This window comes from Engystomops pustulosus, chromosome 8, assembly GCF_040894005.1.
Source record: "Engystomops pustulosus chromosome 8, aEngPut4.maternal, whole genome shotgun sequence".
NCBI classification, from domain to species: Eukaryota; Metazoa; Chordata; class Amphibia; order Anura; family Leptodactylidae; genus Engystomops; species Engystomops pustulosus.
In genome coordinates this window covers 21,318,410-21,334,769 of record NC_092418.1, presented here as the reverse complement: position 1 = coordinate 21,334,769, position 16,360 = coordinate 21,318,410, and the positions used below count along the sequence as shown (strand labels likewise).

Below are 16,360 nucleotides of genomic sequence, written 5' to 3'. Positions count from 1 at the left end.
GGAGCATCCTCTACACCTAGAGGAGAGGATGTTCTACCATCACCATAGAGAGGGGGCATCCTCTACATCTAGAGGAGAGGCTGCTCTACCATCACCATAGACAGGGAGCATCCTCTACACCTAGAGGAGAGGATGTTCTACCATCACCATAGAGAGGGGGCATCCTCTACATCTAGAGGAGAGGATGTTCTACCATCACCATAGACAGGGGGCATCCTCTACACCTAGAGGAGAGGTGGTTCTACCATCACCATAGACAGGGGCATCCTCTACACCTAGAGGAGAGGAGCTTCTACCATCACCATAGACAGGGGGCAGCCTCTACACCTAGAGGAGAGGATGTTCTACCATCACCATAGAGAGGGGGCATCCTCTACATCTAGAGGAGAGGAGGTTCTACCATCACCATAGACAGGGGGCATCCTCTACACCTAGAGGAGAGGATGTTCTACCATTACCATAGACAGGGGGCATCCTCTACACCTAGAGGAGAGGAGGTTCTACCCTCACCATAGACAGGGGGCATCCTCTACACCTAGAGGAGAGGTGCTTCTACCATCACCATAGACAGGGGGCATCCTCTACACCTAGAGGAGAGGAGGTTCTACCATCACAATAGACAGGGGGCATCCTCTACACCTAGAGGAGGGGAGGTTCTACCATCACCATAGACAGGGGGTATCCTCTACACCTAGAGGAGAGGATGTTCTACCATCACCATAGACAGGGGGCATCCTCTACACCTGCAGGAGAGGATGTTCTACCATCACCATAGACAGGGGCATCCTCTACACCTAGAGGAGAGGTGCTTCTACCATCACCATAGACAGGGGGCATCCTCTACACCTGCAGGAGAGGATGTTCTACCATCACCATAGAGAGGGGGCATCCTCTACACCTAGAGGAGAGGCTGCTCTACCATCACCATAGACAGGGAGCATCCTCTACACCTAGAGGAGAGGATGTTCTACCATCACCATAGAGAGGGGGCATCCTCTACATCTAGAGGAGAGGCTGCTCTACCATCACCATAGACAGGGAGCATCCTCTACACCTAGAGGAGAGGATGTTCTACCATCACCATAGAGAGGGGGCATCCTCTACATCTAGAGGAGAGGATGTTCTACCATCACCATAGACAGGGGGCATCCTCTACACCTAGAGGAGAGGTGGTTCTACCATCACCATAGACAGGGGCATCCTCTACACCTAGAGGAGAGGAGCTTCTACCATCACCATAGACAGGGGGCAGCCTCTACACCTAGAGGAGAGGAGGTTCTACCATCACCATAGACAGGGAGCATCCTCTACACCTAGAGGAGAGGTGGTTCTACCATCACCATAGACAGGGGGCATCCTCTACACCTAGAGGAGAGGTGGTTCTACCATCACCATAGAGAGGGGGCATCCTCTACATCTAGAGGAGAGGAGGTTCTACCATCACCATAGACAGGGGGCATCCTCTTCACCTAGAGGAGAGGATGTTCTACCATTACCATAGACAGGGGGCATCCTCTACACCTAGAGGAGAGGAGGTTCTACCATCACCATAGACAGGGGGCATCCTCTACACCTAGAGGAGAGGTGCTTCTACCATCACCATAGACAGGGGGCATCCTCTACACCTAGAGGAGAGGAGGTTCTACCATCACCATAGACAGGGGGCATCCTCTACACCTAGAGGAGGGGAGGTTCTACCATCACCATAGACAGGGGGTATCCTCTACACCTGCAGGAGAGGATGTTCTACCATCACCATAGACAGGGGGCATCCTCTACACCTAGAGGAGAGGATGTTCTACCATCACCATAGACAGGGGGCATCCTCTACACCTGCAGGAGAGGATGTTCTACCATCACCATAGACAGGGGCATCCTCTACACCTAGAGGAGAGGTGCTTCTACCATCACCATAGACAGGGGGCATCCTCTACACCTGCAGGAGAGGATGTTCTACCATCACCATAGAGAGGGGGCATCCTCTACACCTAGAGGAGAGGCTGCTCTACCATCACCATAGACAGGGAGCATCCTCTACACCTAGAGGAGAGGATGTTCTACCATCACCATAGAGAGGGGGCATCCTCTACATCTAGAGGAGAGGCTGCTCTACCATCACCATAGACAGGGAGCATCCTCTACACCTAGAGGAGAGGATGTTCTACCATCACCATAGAGAGGGGGCATCCTCTACATCTAGAGGAGAGGATGTTCTACCATCACCATAGACAGGGGGCATCCTCTACACCTAGAGGAGAGGTGGTTCTACCATCACCATAGACAGGGGCATCCTCTACACCTAGAGGAGAGGAGCTTCTACCATCACCATAGACAGGGGGCAGCCTCTACACCTAGAGGAGAGGATGTTCTACCATCACCATAGACAGGGGGCATCCACTACATCTAGAGGAGAGGTGGTTCTGCTTCTTTACAGTAAGAGCAGTGAGACTATTGAACTCTTTGCTGCAGGAGGTTGTCATAGTGGACACTTTGTACATTTACAGGAGAGGCCTGGATGACTTTGTTGAGAACAAAAATAACACGGGTTATCGCACATCAGCAGATGTGACAATTGCAAGATATTTTGAAAACGGACATATGTCCATATCCTATATGGAGAATAATGTATCTTGCATAGGCAGATACGCACAGCTTACTATATGATGTAGGCCCCTATAGACCATACATTCCCATGCACTCACACGATGCGATGCTGCTATCAGGGCTCCGCTGTGAGATACACAAGGTGACAGGGAGCAGCCAGCTGTGACTGAGGGCACGCCAAGGACTGATGGCAGCAATGGGACTAGCGGGCGCTGACAGGGTGTAACCACCAGGGAAGATATAAGTGTCAGGGAGCACAGAGATGGTGTGACTGATGAGCAGACACTGGGGGAATGAAGAGACAGGTGAAGGGAATTTGCAGCATGTGACACACAGAACCCATGACATCAATGATGAGATGGGCTCAGGAATACACAATGAGCAGATTTGTAGGATGCAGAACACGGAAACAAAGTGGGAGGATGGACAACGATCTGAGGATTTCTATAAGATCGGAGGCCAAGTGGCTCTAAGAGCTGATTTTCTGATGTGACAGCATTGGCCGTCTAGCAGGTCACACACAGCTGTTCCCATCTCCTCTCTAAACTTTAATAACACTGAACTTCCAGTGATGTACAAGTGTAAGGGGGCTCACATACTGCAGTCATATCCTGTCATTTGATGTGATTTTGCTCAAATAAGATAACAATACTCTAATTATTATGTGAGTTAAAGTGCAGAAAAATCCGAATCACACAATAGGCCCCCATACAAATGAGAAAAACGTTGGCCAATGACTTTGTCAGGATCATCCAATCATCTCCCAAATCCCCCGCTGTTGAATGATGAAAATAATCCCAATAATCAGAGAAGCCATTGGAGGGGTTTTGGGATGTTTGTTGGCATTCTAGGCTTTTCTTCTGTGTGAGAAGAAGAAATGTTGCAGCAATTCTAGATGTAACCAAATTCCAATCATAATTGGAATTACAGAATGGAAAACGAAACCCAACCTCTGAGTGGTTGAGACACCAGTACGATCTCCGGCATCGCACCAGTACAATCTCCACAATAAAGCATAAACCAGGGGCATTAATGCATAGATACAGACACCATTCTTAACTTTTTTTAATCATAGCACATCCTTCCTTCTTAAATCAACTTTTAAAATTATGCAAATGAGCCAGAAGGGCTGTGAGGTGTGAGGAGCCCTTCTTTGCTACAGGCTGTGAGAACCTCCTCCGCGCTCAGCACTTGCCCCTGCCTCTGTGTAAGATAACATCAGGCAGAGAGAGAGGGGAAGTGCTGAGGGATCAGAGTGAAGACAGTCGAACAGCCTGTAAAAGTGCAGCACGGAGGGGCTCTGGTAAACACCCCATAGCCCTTCTGGTTCATTAGTTTAGTTTTAAAAGTTGATTTAAGAAGGGAGGAGTCCATGGATAACAAATATGAGAGTTACGGTGCCTAGGTCTAGGACTATGATGCTTGATTCTGATGGTAGATTTCCTTTAACACGTATCAGTGTGTACAGCAACGCACCAGAACCTCATGGATCCAGCATCAAAAAAAGGCAGAAATAAAAGTCTGCTAAGTAAAAATCTTGCATTTTAGCCCAATATGAAAATGCACAATTCTTATCCACAGTTTGTGAGATAGTAATAGGATTCAATTTTATATTGGACAAAATTCGGATATAAAAACCAGCCCAAGGGGTTAAGATGGCGTTACGAGGGTTAATATACCCCCCACTACACCACCACAATTTTTACTCACTTAGAGGCTAAATCCTCACAAGTTTAAGCATGTCTGCTCGATCCATCCAAGAATTTCCTCTCCTCTCCTGGAGCAGGTGAACTGTGGCGCACGATATTTTCCATGACTTAGAATACGCCGTACAGTCTCCTACATCATCACTGCTACGTGCCTTTACCTCTCTGACCCCTAATGTCTAATGCATGACCCTAAGAGCGGGGCCACACAGCGGGCTGTCATGTAGTGTTGTATCCACGCCGTCGCCTAATGTAGCCTTCAGCGCTCTGTCATGTCCTTCAGCAGTCGCTCCATACACATAACATTGATATTGATGGAGCCTGCCATTTACATGGGGCTGCACTATTTATACATTAGGCCGGCTTAAGGCTACATTACAAATTCTGTCAATTCCAGACGTTGCGGCTTGTAACTATGTTTTATTGTCAGTCACTAGCCATTCTATCCCTAAAATGTAAAAGGACCCCTGATTGCTACATGTCCCCTGACTGGCAGATACATTTGTATTCCCATAAGCTACACCAGGTTTGGACACCCCCTTAAAAATTAGACTGATAATAATTTTTTACAAAGATAATCTCAGCTGGCGATCGTTTGTTTCTTTAGATTTGTAATGATTGGTAAATTGCCAAAATTCTGAAACTTGTTAAAACACTGAACAGATAAATGAAGTCATTAATTTAGTGAGAACAGCGACCCCCATTGTGGAGAACTGTGGGGGTCTATTCTTGTAATCAGTGGGGGTCCCAGCTGTTGTGCCCTCACCGATGAGATTGTAATAATATGGGATAACAATGGAACTTGCGACAAACCTTTGAAGGCCTCAATACACATCAGATAATTGTTGTCTAAATTTGGGAAGGTCTGAAGTGTATGGAGATGGAAAATGAACAATATAACCCGTTTGGCGTAACTTTGTGAAATGTGATCAGTTTCCCTGCAGCGCCACCACAGGTGAAATAAAGTACTACACACGTTCCAGTAAGATCGATACCCTGTCCATGTCATGCACCACTGGGCTCAGTCCTCCATAGTGCGTCTCTGATCTGGCTGATTGATCAATTTTTACAAATCAAAAATATGCAAAATTATTACTTATGCGACCATGGTAAAAGAAGATTTCAACCCCATTAGATTGGCAACATTGGTTGCGCCATGTAAGCATCATTGAAGCTATCAAACGGGCAGAGCGCTGTATAATGTGATAGATGTGTCATTCCCTGCTCCACCTCAGTGACAGATGACAGCGGGATCACAGGCAGATAATAGAGTTATCACACATGATGATTTGTGATGCATCGGTATATGGTTGTTAGCTTGTCTGGCAGGTACAAGGAGGGCGTATGGCAGCCAATTCATGCAGTGAGGCCAAGAAGCTCAGATAAGACACAGCAGACCGGGCTCCAATAAGATAATACCTGGATGTCAGCCATGGAAGATATTATACGTATGTATGGGGGGACACAAGACCTGCAACATGTGTGTTCATATCACAGAGATAAGCAGTGCCAGGAATATCTGGTTAACGCTCATCCCCTTTAACTATACCAATAAACTTGCTAACTTGTACCTAACCTGCTGATCAGTGGGGGTCTCAGTGCTGAGACCCCTGCAGATCGCGGAAACTAGGAGTCCGACCGACCCCTTGCCGCTCCGCAGACTAATCGAGCAGACGACCGCGCATGACCGTTCTGCTCCACGAATCCCTATGGAGCTGACGGAAATTGCTGAGCGCTCCACTCACCGATCCCCGTCAGCTCCAGAGATTAATGGAGCAGAACGGTCATGCGCGGCCGTCTGCTCCATTACTCTTATGAAGCGACAAGTGGTCGGTCGACCACTCATTATAGTGATCTGCGGGGGTCTCAGCAATGGAACCCCCACTGATCAGCAAGTTAGGCCCTATCCTGTGGATAGAGCCTAACTTGTCTTCATGGAAACCCCCTTTAAAGGGGCTGGTCCAGGTTGAATTGTCATCCCCTATCCACAGGTGTGGGGTTCTAGCGGACAGGCTCCCACCGGTAAGATAATATATGAGCTGAATATTACATTTATTATGAAACTTATGAAAGCTTCCTTTTCCCACTTACTTTGGCTCTTATCAAGCTCCCTCCTAATATGGGTTTCACTCATAATCATAGGTGTCAGACTATACAGGAGTCTATGGAGAAGGAAGGGGGAGAGTGAGTCACAGCAGCTAGGTCCTTCCTTTACAATCTTTAAAGGAAATCTACCACCAGGATGAAGGATTGTAAACCAAGCACACTGACATACTGGTGTGTGCCCGCTCTGGCAGGATCCGCATTTTATTTAGCTACATATGTTTAAGGGGTTTAAAAATTATGCAAATTAGCCTGAGGGGCTCTAGGCCCCATTACCAGCTAGAAGCTAAAAGAAAAGCGGATCCTGCCAGAGGGGGCACACACCAGCATGTCAGTGTACTTGGTTTACAATCCTTTAAAGCTACATTCACACGTGGCATTTACATTGGGTTATGAAACACAATACAACAGCTGAAGATAGGAGATTTATTATTTAATTATCTAATTATATTGCTGTTGACATTTGTGTTAACAAAACGCCATGTTAAGGTGATGTTGACACAGGAGTTTGTAAACGGAAATGTGAACAACAAAGCAATTAGGCAAATCTTCTCTCCTCAGCTGTTGTATTGTGTTTCAAAACCCAATGTAAACGCCAGGTGTGAACGCTGCCCGAGAGGAATGTGAATTACAGACAGAAGAGAGGAAAGCAGCTGAAGAATTAGGATTAGAAGCCACATAATGATCGGAAACAGTGTTAATGGATAGGTATAGACACCGGACTGGTAACTTATGCTATGTTTATTGAAGGTGAGGTGCGCTTGAGAATTTGAGGGTAAATTTCTCCTAATTAGCATGAAATAATCTAACAGTTAGATTGTTGGGTGGGTGGTGATTAGCGAGGTGGTCGTGTATGTGCATTGCTATTCTGTACATAGTGTATGGCAAGTGGAAGTGCTGTAGTCATCTCTGCCAGTGAATATCTGCTCCACCACCGCTTTATGCAGACAGGAGATTCAGGATCCTCGATCTTGTGATCAGTGGGTGTCCATAACTATAGTACCTATCCCCTATCCATTGCTTTTCCCAGAATCTGTAGGGTTGTGCAAACTTTGTATAGCATAAGAAGTAAGATAAAGAGTCACCTCCTGACATAGATGGGGCCTCACATGGGGCCTCACACATTGAGGTGCAAAATGTAAGGGGCGTCCCACATATTACAAGGCCTTGCGGAAGCACATGCACAGCACTGCAAATACGCAGGTCCTCCCATAACTTACTGCACACACACAGGGCCTCACTCAGCTCTAGAACACAGGACAACCTCACAGCCAGCTCCAGAATACACAGAGCTTCACACACTCACCTCCGGGTCACACAGAACCACACTCTATAATACAAAGGCTCAGTCACATCTATCGAGCTGGTACCAAGGCCACAAAGCAGAGTATGCAGGGCCTGACACTGCAACAGTCACAGCTCACAGGACCCTGCACAGTCCCTTCCCACGCACTGGATGTTACACATTCCCACATCTCTATGTAAGGCCTCACATTTTACACTTAGGACTCTGGGAAAGCTGGGTGGCATGACTTCTGGTCACTGTAATACAGTGCCAGCCATATGGTAGTCCAAGGAGTGTCTAGGAGATCGCTGACCTCTGTGGGATAGCACAGGATCCTCATACATGGGAGTGGCTGCAGACACATCTCCGAGGACATAGAAAATGTAAATTATATCCAGATTGTGACCCTTTTCCTTTAAGTTCTCATGCAGAACACGTGCGCCAGGGATCTCTGCTGTCCCGTGATACACAGTGATCCTGATGGGAGTAGCCAAGGACTGAGAAGAGCAGCTCTGCACAATGCTAATACTGACTCTTACGGTTAGGGACCCCAGCGGGTGTCCTGCACCCAGATGTGGAGAAAAGGCACCCACATAGCAACAACAGTTGTCACCTTTGAGTGTTGGCAAATGGGATGATTCACATTATTTCCCTATGAGAAAAAAGTGGCAACATTGTTGTTACACAGCGGCCTCCAGCATCATCTCCACCCGATCACATTGTGAGGCTCCAGTCTGTCACTTGGCATAGACACAATAAATTGTCACTATATCTGTATGAGCAGAGATGAACAAAGGTAAATTATTCCTCCTTATACACAGGACACAGACCTCTCCTCTCCTCCTCCTAATACACAGACATCAGGACACAGACCTCTCCTCTCCTCCTCCTAATACACAGACATCAGGACACAGACCTCTCCTCCTCCTCCTAATACACAGACATCAGGACACAAACCTCTCCTCCTCCTCCTAATACACAGACATCAGGACACAGACCTCTCCTCCTCCTCCTAATACACAGACACCAGGACACAGACCTCTCCTCTCCTCCTAATACACAGACATCAGGACACAGACCTCTCCTCCTCCTAATACACAGACATCAGGACACAGACCTCTCCTCCTCCTAATACACAGACATCAGGACACAGACCTCTCCTCCTCCTAATACACAGACATCAGGACACAGACCTCTCCTCTCCTCCTAATACACAGACATCAGGACACAGACCTCTCCTCCTCCTAATACACAGACATCAGGACACAGACCTCTCCTCCTCCTAATACACAGACATCAGGACACAGACCTCTCCTCTCCTCCTCCTTATACGCAGACATCAGGACACAGACCTCTCCTCCTCCTAATACACAGACATCAGGACACAGACCTCTCCTCCTCCTCCTAATACACAGACATCAGGACACAGACCTCTCCTCCTCCTAATACACAGACATCAGGACACAGACCTCTCCTCTCCTCCTAATACACAGACATCAGGACACAGACCTCTCCTCTCCTCCTAATACACAGACATCAGGACACAGACCTCTCCTCCTCCTCCTAATACACAGACATCAGGACACAGACCTCTCCTCCTCCTCCTAATACACAGACATCAGGACACAGACCTCTCCTCTCCTCCTCCTAATACACAGACATCAGGACACAGACCTCTCCTCCTCCTCCTAATACACAGACATCAGGACACAGACCTCTCCTCCTCCTAATACACAGACATCAGGACACAGACCTCTCCTCCTCCTAATACACAGACATCAGGACACAGACCTCTCCTCCTCCTCCTAATACACAGACACAGACCTCTCCTCCTCCTCCTAATACACAGACATCAGGACACAGACCTCTCCTCCTCCTAATACACAGACATCAGGACACAGACCTCTCCTCTCCTCCTCCTAATACACAGACATCAGGACACAGACCTCTCCTCCTCCTAATACACAGACATCAGGACACAGACCTCTCCTCCTAATCAGGGCCGGATTATAGGAGGGGCACGAGCCCCAGGGCCCTCACCACTTTGCCCTTAAAGGGGCCCCTACCAAAAATGTAGGCGAATCGGGTGGTCGCACTGTGCATCTGGGTCAGCGCTGACTGGGTCTTAACTATGGGGGACATGGGGCGACCCAATTAAAACTTATGCCAGAGTCAGCGAACAATACGTTCCCTGCTCTGCCATTTGACAATCAAACTAAGATGCCGGCACCCCGCTGACGGCGTGACATCACACACAGCGCCGGCGCCTGCCAGCAGGGCGACATCATCTTTGTACACCTCCGAGGGTAACGGCGAGGGAAGAAGACCAGGACTGCGCGCATCGGGGGAACGGAGGAAGGTGAGGTACAATTAATTATTTTACCTTGGACTGTATATAGTTATTATGGGGGAGGCTTGTATAGTTAGTTATTGTAGGAGGTGTTTTGTATATAGTTAAAATAGGGGAACTGTATATAGTTATAGGTGGGTGCATATAGTTGTTATGGGGGTATATAGTTAGTTATTATAGGAAGTGTTGTATAAATAGTTATAATAGGGGAACTGTATATTGTTAGTTAACATAGGGGGGTACATACAGTTATCATGGGGGGTATATAGTTAGTTATTATAGGAAGTGTTGTATAAATAGTTATAATAGGGGAACTGTATATTGTTAGTTAATATAGGGGGGTGCATAAAGTTATCATGGGGGGTATATAGTTAGTTATTATAGAAGGTGTGTATATAGTTATAATAGTCGGACTGTGTATAGTTGTGTAGGGGTTGTTTCGAGTTATTATGGGGGGGTCTGTATACAGTTGTTATAGGGGGAATGTATATACTTGTTATAGAGGGAATGTATATACTTGTTACAGGGGGAATGTATATAGTTAATACTGAGGGTGCATATAGCGATTACTGGGAGCTGTATATAGTTATTGTTATGGGGCTGTATATAGTGTTTACTGGGGGAGCTGTATATACTGAATGCTGGGGGGTTGTATATAGTTATTGCTAGGGGGCTGTATATATTTATTGCTGTGGAAGCTGTTTATAGTGATTGGTAGGGGAGCTGTATACAGTGATTGCTGGAGGAGCTGTATCTAGTGATTGCTGGAGGAGCTGTATATAGGGATTGCTGGGGGAGCTGTATATAGGGATTGCTGGGGGAGCTGTATATACTGAATGCTGGGGGGTTGTATATAGTTATTGCTAGGGGTCTGTATATATTTATTGCTGTGGAAGCTGTTTATAGTGATTGGTAGGGGAGCTGTATACAGTGATTGCTGGAGGAGCTGTATCTAGTGATTGCTGGAGGAGCTGTATATAGGGATTGCTGGGGGAGCTGTATATAGGGATTGCTGGGGGAGCTGTATATAGGGATTGCTGGGGGAGCTGTATACAGTGATTACTGGGGGCTGCATATAGTGAATGCTGAGCGCTGTATTTAGTGATTACTGGGGGAGCTATATACAGACATCATATATAATACACAGACATAAGGACACAGACCTCTCCTCTCCTCCTAATACACAGACATCAGGATACAGACCTCTCCTCTCCTCCTAATACACAGACATCAGGACACAGACCTCTCCTCCTCCTAATACACAGACATCAGGACACAGACCTCTCCTCCTCCTAATACACAGACATCAGGACACAGACCTCTCCTCCTCCTCATAATACACAGACATCAGGACACAGACCTCTCCTCCTCCTAATACACAGACATCAGGACACAGACCTCTCCTCTCCTCCTAATATACAGACATCAGGACACAGACCTCTCCTCCTCTTCATAATACACAGACATCAGGACACAGACTTCTCCTCCTCCTAATACACAGACATCAGGACACAGACCTCTCCTCCTCCTCATAATACACAGACATCAGGACACAGAGCTCTCCTCCTCCTAATACACAGACATCAGGACACAGACCTCTCCTCTCCTCCTCCTAAGGCCCGTTCCCCACTTGCGAGTGTGATGCGATGAACTCGCATCACACTCGCAACGCAAGCTGCCGGGAACGCACGGCCTGAACGCTGCACCGCGGGAGTGAACTCAGCATGTCAGTTCACTCCCGCGGTGCAGCGTTCAGGCCGTGCGTTCCCGGCAGCTTGCGTTGCGAGTGTGATGCGAGTTCATCGCATCACACTCGCAAGTGGGGAACGGGCCTAATACACAGACATCAGGACACAGACCTCTCCTCTCCTCCTAATACACAGACATCAGGACACAGACCTCTCCTCTCCTCCTAATACACAGACATCAGGACACAGACCTCTCCTTTCCTCCTAATACACAGACATCAGGACACAGACCTCTCCTCTCCTTCTCCTAATACACAGACATCAGGACACAGACCTCTCCTCTCCTCCTCCTAATAAACAGGACACAGACCTCTCCTCTCCTCCTAATACACAGGACACAGACCTCTCCTCCTCCTCCTAATACGCAGACATCAGGACACAGACCTCTCCTCCTCCTTCTCCTAATACACAGACATCAGGACACAGACCTCTCCTCTCCTCCTAATACACAGACATCAGGACACAGACCCCTCCTCCTCCTCCTAATACACAGACATCAGGACACAGACCTCTCCTCCTCCTAATACACAGACATCAGGACACAGACCTCACCTCCTCCTCCTAATACACAGACATCAGGACACAAACCTCTCCTCCTCCTAATACACAGACATCAGGACACAGACCTCTCCTCTCCTCCTAATACACAGACATCAGGACACAGACCTCTCCTCCTAATACACAGACCTCTCCTCCTAATACACAGACATCAGGACACAGACCTCTCCTCCTCCTCCTCCTCCTAATACGCAGACATCAGGACACAGACCTCTCCTCCTCCTAATACACAGGACACAGACCTCTCCTCCTCCTAATACACAGACATCAGGACACAGACCTCTCCTCTCCTCCTAATACACAGACATCAGGACACAGACCTCTCCTCTCCTCCTAATACACAGACATCAGGACACAGACCTCTCCTCTCCTCCTAATACACAGACATCAGGACACAGACCTCTCCTCATCCTAATACACAGACATCAGGAAACAGACCTCTCCTCTCCTCCTAATACACAGACACCAGGACACAGACCTCTCCTCCTCCTCCTCCTAATACACAGGACACAGACCTCTCCTCCTCCTAATACACAGACATCAGGACACAGACCTCTCCTCCTAATACACAGACATCAGGACACAGACCTCTCCTCCTAATACACAGACATCAGGACACAGACCTCTCCTCCTCCTAATACACAGACATCAGGACACAGACCTCTCCTAATCCTAATACACAGACATCAGGACACAGACCTCTCCTCCTCCTAATACACAGGCCTCTCCTCCTCCTCCTAATACACAGACATCAGGACACAGACCTCTACTCCTAATACACAGACATCAGGACACAGACCTCTCCTCTCCTCCTAATACACAGACATCAGGACACAGACCTCTCCTCCTCCTAATACACAGACATCAGGACACAGACCTCTCCTCATCCTAATACACAGACATCAGGACACAGGACCTCTCCTCTCCTCCTAATACATAGACATCAGGAAACAGACCTCTCCTCTCCTCCTAATACACATACATCAGGACACAGACCTCTCCTCTCCTCCTAATACACAGACATCAGGACACAGACCTCTCCTCTCCTCCTAATACACAGACATCAGGACACAGACCTCTCCTCCTCCTCCTAATACACAGACATCAGGACACAGACCTCTCCTCCTCCTCCTAATACACAGACATCAGGACACAGACCTCTCCTCCTCCTCCTAATACACAGACATCAGGACACAGACCTCTCCTCCTCCTAATACACAGACATCAGGACACAGACCTCTCCTCCTCCTCCTAATACACAGACATCAGGACACAGACCTCTCCTCATCCTAATACACAGACATCAGGACACAGACCTCTCCTCCTCCTAATACACAGACATCAGGACACAGACCTCTCCTCCTCCTAATACACAGACATCAGGACACAGACCTCTCCTCCTCCTAATACACAGACATCAGGACACAGACCTCTCCTCTCCTCCTAATACACAGACATCAGGACACAGACCTCTCCTCCTCCTAATACACAGACATCAGGACACAGACCTCTCCTCCTCCTAATACACAGACATCAGGACACAGACCTCTCCTCCTCCTCCTAATACACAGACATCAGGACACAGACCTCTCCTCTCCTCCTCCTAATACACAGACATCAGGACACAGACCTCTCCTCTCCTCCTAATACACAGACATCAGGACACAGACCTCTCCTCCTCCTAATACACAGACATCAGGACACAGACCTTTCCTCCTCCTAATACACTGACATCAGGACACAGACCTCTCCTCCTGCTAATACACAGACATCAGGACACAGACCTCTCCTCCTCCTCCTAATACACAGACATCAGGACACAGACCTCTCCTCCTCCTCCTAATACACAGACATCAGGACACAGACCTCTCCTCCTCCTAATACACAGACATCAGGACACAGACCTCTCCTCCTCCTAATACACAGACATCAGGACACAGACCTCTCCTCCTCCTAATACACAGACATCAGGACACAGACCTCTCCTCTCCTCCTAATACACAGACATCAGGACACAGACCTCTCCTCCTCCTAATACACAGACATCAGGACACAGACCCCTCCTCCTCCTAATACACAGACATCAGGACACAGACCTCTCCTCATCCTAATACACTGACATCAGGACACAGACCTCTCCTATATACGCAGATATAAGTGCTCTCCCCTACATCTAATACATTGACCTTTCATGTCAAATTATCCTTACTTTCCCACCCAATGTGTACAGACCATCTCCACACATGCTGGTGATAAAGGGTTAACAAGCGATATGGCGAGCTCGGTATTATTTCGTGGCATTCGTACAAGGCTTTTCTATTTTACTGGCTTCTGGAAACCCACAGTACATAGCGGCTGCCAGAATTCCTGCTTCTAATACAAAGCCCTCTCATTTCCATAATTATGCCTGACACATGTGCATTAATTTATACCCACACATCACTGCTTCTTCGGCGGCCTCGAAATTCTATTCTGCCCCCTCTTATACCATAGAGGGGCAATATTCCACAATACATGTACACAGCCACATCTCACCTCATCCAACCTACAGACCGGGGGAGAGAGGGGCATATGGAATAACCGCACAGGCCAAACATTTTGTGAGGGAGAGCTCTGATATATTCTGCAGAAAATACTTGAAGTATAAATTGAATTATAATTTTGTTTAATGGAGGAATCAAGATGTCAAAATCTTTGTTTGGGTCATTGCCATGTGTATCGTACGGATGTGATGTGGAACATGCATAGGGTTATGGTAAACATTGCTTTAGTAGGATCCATTATCATTGGGCCCCTTGGTAATTTATAGTGGCAGCAGCTTCCGATTTAGTGACATATGACAAGTCAGGAACCTGGCGGTAACACACCAGTCACACTTCCACAAGAGAGATATGTATAGAAAATCCCCTGGACTCCCCTCCCCCATATAATGATGTGACAGACTGCCCTCCCCCCTTGGTATTCGGATGTGACAGGTACCCCCCAGCATACTATACACCATACGGAATATATGGACACTCTGGTCGTCCCATAAACCTAAGTCGCACTACACTGTATAGAATCTGCTCCTGGTCTACACAATGTAACCATTTTTGATACATATGTAAATAGATACATTGTTAATAATAATAGTCTTAAACATACCCAGTGCCGATCTAACCTTCCCCCCAAACCCCCCCCCCCCCACACACACACACTTCCCATTCTCACCTTTTGCAGGTTGCAATGTCTGTAGGATATGAGGGATCCCGTTTTCTTTGGTGCCAAGAATAATTTAAAAATTCATAAAAAAAAAATGCAAAAAAAGCACAAAATCCTCCCTCAGCAGAGATCCTCGTCCTGATATATACGTCCTTATATTTCCGTAATTTCAAGATTTATCAAATATGGTATATGTATTTTTCTTCCCAGCTTCCACCCCCCCAAAAAAAAGCACAGTCTGGATTTGTGGATCTCTGTCTGGAGGAGGCTTCTTGAGTCTTCTCTCTCTAGATCCGATAGAGGGGCATCGATTACCCCCCGTCTTTAGCTGGATCCAGGAGTCATATTAGCGGAGTTGGGGGGGTGGCTGGAAATAAAGAGAGAGGGGATTTTCTTTTCTATTATCTGGCAACCGAATCTTCCTAATCTTCAATATAAAGGGTGCTGTTGTGGACTATAAGGGATGCCTAGGATGTAGGGGAGCATATTAGTTCCCCAATATTAGAGGGTTAGAATGGGGGATAAGGGGGAGGGGGGGTCCTGGGTTAAGGAAAGCAAGGGAGAAGAGGCTGCAAAGTGAGAGGTGGCAAGCTGATGGGAGGAAGGAAGGAAGGAGAGAGAGAGTGAGAGGGAGAGAGGGAGGGAGACAGACAGAGGGAGGGAGGGGTGGGAATGTGCAGGGTGATTTATTGCAGCCCTGCAGAACTGTCTGAGAATGACCCTCCAACATGAGTTCTACTCCAGGGCTGCGGCTTGTACGCATGTGCGGGCCAGCCAGACAGGGGCTGCAGGGGAGAGGAGGGGG

At 47.6% G+C, this 16,360-nt stretch overlaps 1 protein-coding gene across 5 annotated transcripts in view; it reads right to left on the bottom strand.

Moving 5' to 3' along the window:
• GLIS2 (GLIS family zinc finger 2) overlaps positions 1 to 16,360 on the bottom strand; it is a 53,575-nt gene that overhangs the window by 20,414 nt on the left and 16,801 nt on the right. The window contains exons 1-2 of one of the 5 annotated variants that reach the window (XM_072120170.1): positions 15,565 to 16,243; positions 6,402 to 6,472 (exon numbers count right to left, since the gene is read on the bottom strand). The exons of 2 other annotated variants lie outside the window; for them this stretch is intronic. The gene's annotated coding sequence lies outside the window, so the exon portion shown is untranslated. Of the gene's footprint in view, positions 1 to 6,401; positions 6,473 to 15,564; positions 16,244 to 16,360 lie in introns of those variants that run through there. 2 more of the 5 variants (XM_072120167.1, XM_072120168.1) reach the window with 2 other exon arrangements.